The sequence below is a fragment of the Olea europaea genome, chromosome 13 (genome assembly GCF_002742605.1).
Source record: "Olea europaea var. sylvestris chromosome 13, O_europaea_v1, whole genome shotgun sequence".
NCBI classification, from domain to species: domain Eukaryota; kingdom Viridiplantae; phylum Streptophyta; class Magnoliopsida; order Lamiales; family Oleaceae; genus Olea; species Olea europaea.
The window spans coordinates 20582898-20589049 of NC_036249.1; positions in this window are offsets into that span (position 1 = coordinate 20582898).

Genomic DNA, 6152 nt, shown 5'->3' on the forward strand with positions numbered 1-6152 from the left:
AAAATGTAGAATTGATGTTTGAGTGCCATAATTATTCCTAGGAGAGAGATAAAGTTAGTTGTGATTACATTTGTGGATAATGCTATAATGCGGTAGGATCAGTTGACAACATCTAAGTAGAGGAATTATGAGAGGTGTATTAAAACTTGGGATGAGTTAAGGGCTATCATGAAGAAGCATTATGTACCTAATTACTATTGTAGGGATAGGAGAGGTCAGTGTGAAAGGAAATTTAGAGAGGATCCTAGAGAATATGATGGAGTTGGGAATTCAATGGAAGAGAAAACACTTATTACGAAGTAGTTGGTAGTACATCAAGTAAGTGGACTGGTTTGGATTATAAACTGGAATTCTGAAAACTCCACGATATGAATAATTCTGAAATTGATCATAGGATGGAACAAGGGTGAAAGGAGAGAAAATAGTTAGGGGGCTGATTGTGAGAAAAAAGAGTCGAGCCAAAGGAGAGAAAAAAGTAGAGAGTGAAAATGCGAAGGAAGAAGTGGAGCTACAAGAGGGAGAATAAGGAGAGTTTTCAGAGATAAAAGAAAAGTCAGAAGTGAGCTTATATGAAAAAGGAGAATGAAGTTAAGGGGGCATAGTGAAAACTAACAATTCTCTCCATAGCTTTGCTAATCCTTTCTTACAGGCTTTCAAAGACTTGGTCCACCAAGATAAGCTTATTAGGATATCATACAGTCCAGGCGTTGAGCCTCAGCTTGTGGATGAAACTGACGAACCGTACCAAAGCTTCAATATTCTTTTATTATCGGAGGTTGAATTTGTGATCCTTGAAGAGACCAAGGAGTTTCAAAGGCATTGGGAAGAATTTATACATAGGGGGGTTGAAAGACAAATGTGATCTGAGGGGAGACATGAAGCCATTCACAGTGTCATTACTACAAATACCTAGGAAAGATAAGATATGGAAAATGCATGGTGACTCATCAAATGAAGTAGTTCTTGGAGCATTTCAAACTTGTAAGAGTAAGCAGTTACGGAGTGAACACTTCAATCTAGGTGATGGTTATTGGGTTTATATGAGAAAGAGACAGACAAGAACTCAAAGGAGGTCCAAACTACATCCTAGAGAAGATGGATCGTTTCATGTCATTGCCATGATTGGAAATAAGGGCTATAACTTGGGTTCAGATTTAAGGTCGAATCCTTTCAAATGGTGAGGAGGATGATGTGATCTAAGGGGATAAAAAATTATTACGAAGCTTAAGGACTCAGTGCATGTTGATAAGGTGCCAAGACCAATAATCAAGTACGTTTGAGATCTCGAAGAGCCAATAAAGTCGTCCAATTACTTGATCGAGCTATGGAGTACAAAATGTTGAAGTTAACAAGCTAAGCAACAACTTATATGTTGGTCATGAAGACAAAATATTGTTTGGTGTGTTGGATTCAATGTTTTGGAAGGTATATGGAAAAAAGAGCAGTGTGGATTAAAATGGGCAAAACTTTCAGCTCAGATATCGGATTTTCGTCCATGAGTACAATAAAATTGTTACAAAATTCTGTACAAGGAGAAAGAGGTTTCAAAAATAAAACTATGCGATTGCATAGTTTAAAATCCATGCGAATGCATACCCTATAGCAGAACCAAAATTGAGGCTGAATGCTTGTTCTATACGACTACACTGATTTATACTATGTGGACATGAATTTTCCTTTTCTTGTGAGTTTCTTAATTACACAAGAATTTTATTTTAATTGACCTTTTGTAATTTTTTAGAGTTTATTTCCATTTTAAACTAGATTTTTAGGTTTTCCTATAAATAGGTTTATTATTTCTCATTGCAAAACAAGACTTTTTGACATAAATAAATTGAGAGGTTTCTCGTGAGGTTTTTCGCTTCAAGAATCTTTGTTCTTTATTGAACAATTTCAAAATTTCAAGAAATCCATTCTCTTGTAGAGTTCATAAATTTGGGAGAGATTCAATTATTGTATGATTAAGAGATCAAAAAATTCATTGTTTTTGGTTGCTTGTTTCATAGATTTTGGATTAAATCCAAGACCTTGGTTCAATTGGCATTCCTGGGACTTGATTTCAATCTCATGTGGTTTTTTCCCTGTCGTTGCTACGCGGGTTTACATTACTGTCTTGATACGATCTTTGCTTCATTTTTCTCCTCTATATTGATAATATTGTAGGTAAAATTTTCCTTGTCAAAAAAACCCTTGGAAAGATAGTCACCCAGGGGTTGGTAGTCCAGAAGGAGTGCGTGAAGTCTGTCCTACTTTTGTTAATTTAGTAGATATTCTTGATCTAGCTTTAGAACTTCTCATTTGGTTGTTTCTTAGACTATTTTTGTCTCAACTTCTCGCTATAACATTAGAACTTGAGAATCATGGAGCTTTTTTATGACGTCTTTTTATAAGAGTTCATGCTCCCTGATTCTCTTCTGGTGTTACTTCTTTATTGGATTCGACTTCTGTACCCAATGCTCCAAATTTTGGTTTTGCAAGAGGTCTATAATATGATATTTTCCCTATTTTGTTTGACATTCATTATTTCTCATTCTTACTTATGAAGGTCGACTAGCTATTAGCGATCTCGTCTTTGAAATTTGAATCAGAATTCTAAACATCCAGGTCATCTTTCATAATTTAGTAAAAAGTTCGAAGATTGGGTGCACATGGTCCATCTATCATTGGATAGACGTAATTGATGGTCATTTCTCCGTCTACCTCAAATTCTACCGAGATGGCTTCTTCTGGAAGTTGAGGTCCAAACTTCTTAATCGAAAATTTATTGGCATCATATGCACAAGAAAATGTCGGTTCTTTCTTTACAATTGAAATTGGATCAAATGACCTAAATGAAACCATCGAGCAGGTGATTGCCGAATTTTCTCCGTTTTCAAGTTTGACCTTATTTTCTTTGTCTAAGTGAACGCTATAATCTCTCAGGATAAAACATTTTTTCGCTAGGTAAACTTAGGATGATCAATCTTACAAACTTTTTCATGTCTCTTCGGTACCGGATGTTTTGTTATTTTCTATCCGAGAAGTTGATATAGAAGTCCAGAAACTTCAGAATCTGAGAATGAGTACTGCTCTTCAAGTTCTTTTAGAGTCAAATGACGTCTTCCAAATTTGTCCTTTGTTAAGTCTAAAATTTAGCTACGGTTTTAGGTTTGAACTCGATCTTTGGAAGACTATCTTCGCAGGGATAGTGGAGATTTTCATAGCTTCTTTGGACTTACTTGCCTTACTTACCTTAACGTCATACTTTTTCTTTCTTATGGTCTTTTTTGTCACGTGGATCACTTAATAAATAACTCTATGCCTTGCGAGTCAGAGATCTAGCTCATGAGCACGGGTTGCCAACTTTTCAAAGGAGTGGGGCATATTTGCTTGGAGATTATAAAGTAATCCCAATGCGTGCCTTATATACACATATCGATGGAAGTTGCTTCCCTGATTCATTCTTTGTAATTAAGTATGAGTTTCCTCCAGCGTTCTATGTTCTCTACAATGGACTCTTCCTTGCTCTTGTTCGCCTGAGCAAGTTCTGAAAGGCCGACAGTTTGCCTGGTGTTGTAGAAGTGTTTTAGAAATTCTCGCTAGAGCTAATCTTAACTATTAATTGACCCAGTTGGTAAGTCTATATACTATTCAAATTCAGCATCTTTGAGGGAGCCTACAAACTGTTTCACTATGGTGTCGTTATAATTGCCTGTGTTGTTACACATCTCAACAAAATGAGCAATATGTTGGTTTAGGTTGCCCTTTCGGTCAAAGCACTGGAATTTCGGAGCTTCGTAACGTAGTGGTATCTTTATTTCGTCAATTTCGACAACTATAAGGCTCGGCATACACGATGATTGTAATAAATTACCATACTGGAAATGAATGTTGTTCGTAATCATATGTTGAAGTTACAGTATGGATAAAGAGCCAATGGAGAGTTGAGTGATATCATGCAATACGTTTTGAATAACTGTTCGATCATGCATATCTTACTTCTATTGGCGTTCTTTAGCTTTGGAAGATCTTGGATTTTCTTTTTTTTTTTTAACCAATGAATTTTGCAACTCTAGCATGTGTATAAAACATCTATCTGTTCATCTTTGTCTTCTAATGACTTTGTTAGTTATTCAATAGCTAAAGCCATTTGTTGAATCTGGTCATATGAGCTTGATCTTGCTTCCGTGAACATCACTAACTCGAGTGATTCTTTAGACGAAGTACAATTTCCCTACCTTTGCATAGAAGTGGCATGATAGGATCAAGACAAGGTTCCACCACTAGAGATGGAGCTAGAATGAGAGCTTTTTCCCAAACTCTTGGTCTTTTCTGTTGAACGAGAGTTTAGCTTTTTGAATGTGGTGGACTAGTTGAATTTTCCTGATTTTAATTTGGGCTCTGGTTGCATGGAATAGTTCAGCAAGCGTTTCTTTAAGGTGAGTCATAATTTTCTTCACATTTTTAGCTTACCATTGTGGTTGCAACTTGAAGATTTCGTGATCAAAAGATGAGAGGACAAGAAGGTCTTACAAAGTGTGCCAGGAGATTTGTACAACGAATTTCGTGTATTAAAATATAGAAATCTTTACAAACTGTATTTCTTGAGAAATAGAAGTGGATATTAATCTTTTTATAATGGTAAAATTGTAAAAATCCTTTGATTAATGATCTAATTGTTTGAAGATGAGGGGCCATGTGGTTTGAATCCTAAACTTCGAGAATTTGTTGAGAACTTGGCTTGTTCGGCACTTGGATTTGGACTTGAATTTGATTTCATTTGGAGAAGAATTTGATCTTCTCGGACTTGACTTATACTTGCTTGCTTTAAAGAAAATTTTGATCTTCTCGGTGATTGCTGAACTTAAGTTTGAGGAGATTTTTTTCTCTACATCTGTTTTTGGAATGTCTTCAGTTTTCGTCATTTTTCTCTGCATGTTCACTTATCTAATTTTATGGACCTTTGGTTTTATTTATAGGGAAAGTTCGTGACCAATTTGGTAACCGTCCAATTAACTTTAATCAAAAAGAATAATTCTGGATTTTAGAAGAGTAGGATGGGCCTTTAATTTTTTGGGGGGCCATAGTAGATTTCAATTTAATTAATTTATTTGAGCTAATTATTTAGATTGACCAAATCCATTTATTTATTTTCTATGTCTACATTTATTCTATAGTTTAAAGTTGTTCATTCAATTCAATTGATAGCTTCCAACGAAGAGGTAATATAACAGTTCATTATGAGATGCCATTAAACAATATATTAAAAGTGAAAATCTTTGATGTTCGGACATCAATTTTAAGAGACATTTTCTATCGTCCTACAACAATCAGTACATTTTAGTTATGGTGGACTATGTATAAAAATGATATTAAAGGTAGTTGTGGGGTTCATTAAGAAGTATATACTCAATAGGTACAGAGCACCTTGAGCTATGATAAATGATAGTGTTGATGGCCAAAGAATAACTTATGAAGAGAAGGGTGAATTGGTTTTTTAAACCATTTTAAAAAATAAAATTAATCAAAGAAGCAAAAGATATATTGATCAATTAATAATCATAAGCAGATAAAAGCAAGTAGATCAATCAAATAACAAACATAAATAAGATAACAATAAGTAAAAGGATAGAGAAGATGCAAACGATATAATTGTGGAGGTTCGATCCAAAGCAATGATCTACGTCCTCCGTTGCTAAGCTCTTCAGTATGAGCAAGCCCTTTTCTCTATATTGATTGACCTGTAGTGCAATCCAACCCTTTACAATGCTTCCGGTGATTTACAAATAAGGAGCACTAATCTTTATACAATATAGAGCGAAATCTTAATATGACCCACACTATTGAGTTTTACTGAAATTCTATATGACCCACATGGTGACATACAAAAAAGAGCACCGATCCTTATACTATTGAGCTTTTAAGGGACTTCAATACAACCCACAAGTTCAGAGAAATGATTTTACAATGAAATCCCCTCTTAATAAAGGATACAAATGAATTAAGCACTAAGAGAGACTAACACTTCAGTGAATAGCAATAAATGATAGCTCAAATGTTAGATAAATTTTTTTGATGAATATGATAATTAAATATTTGATTCAATCAATCAAAGTTTTTCAATGAGAAAATGAAGAAGAAATAAATACAATGTACATTCAAAAGTGTTTTCA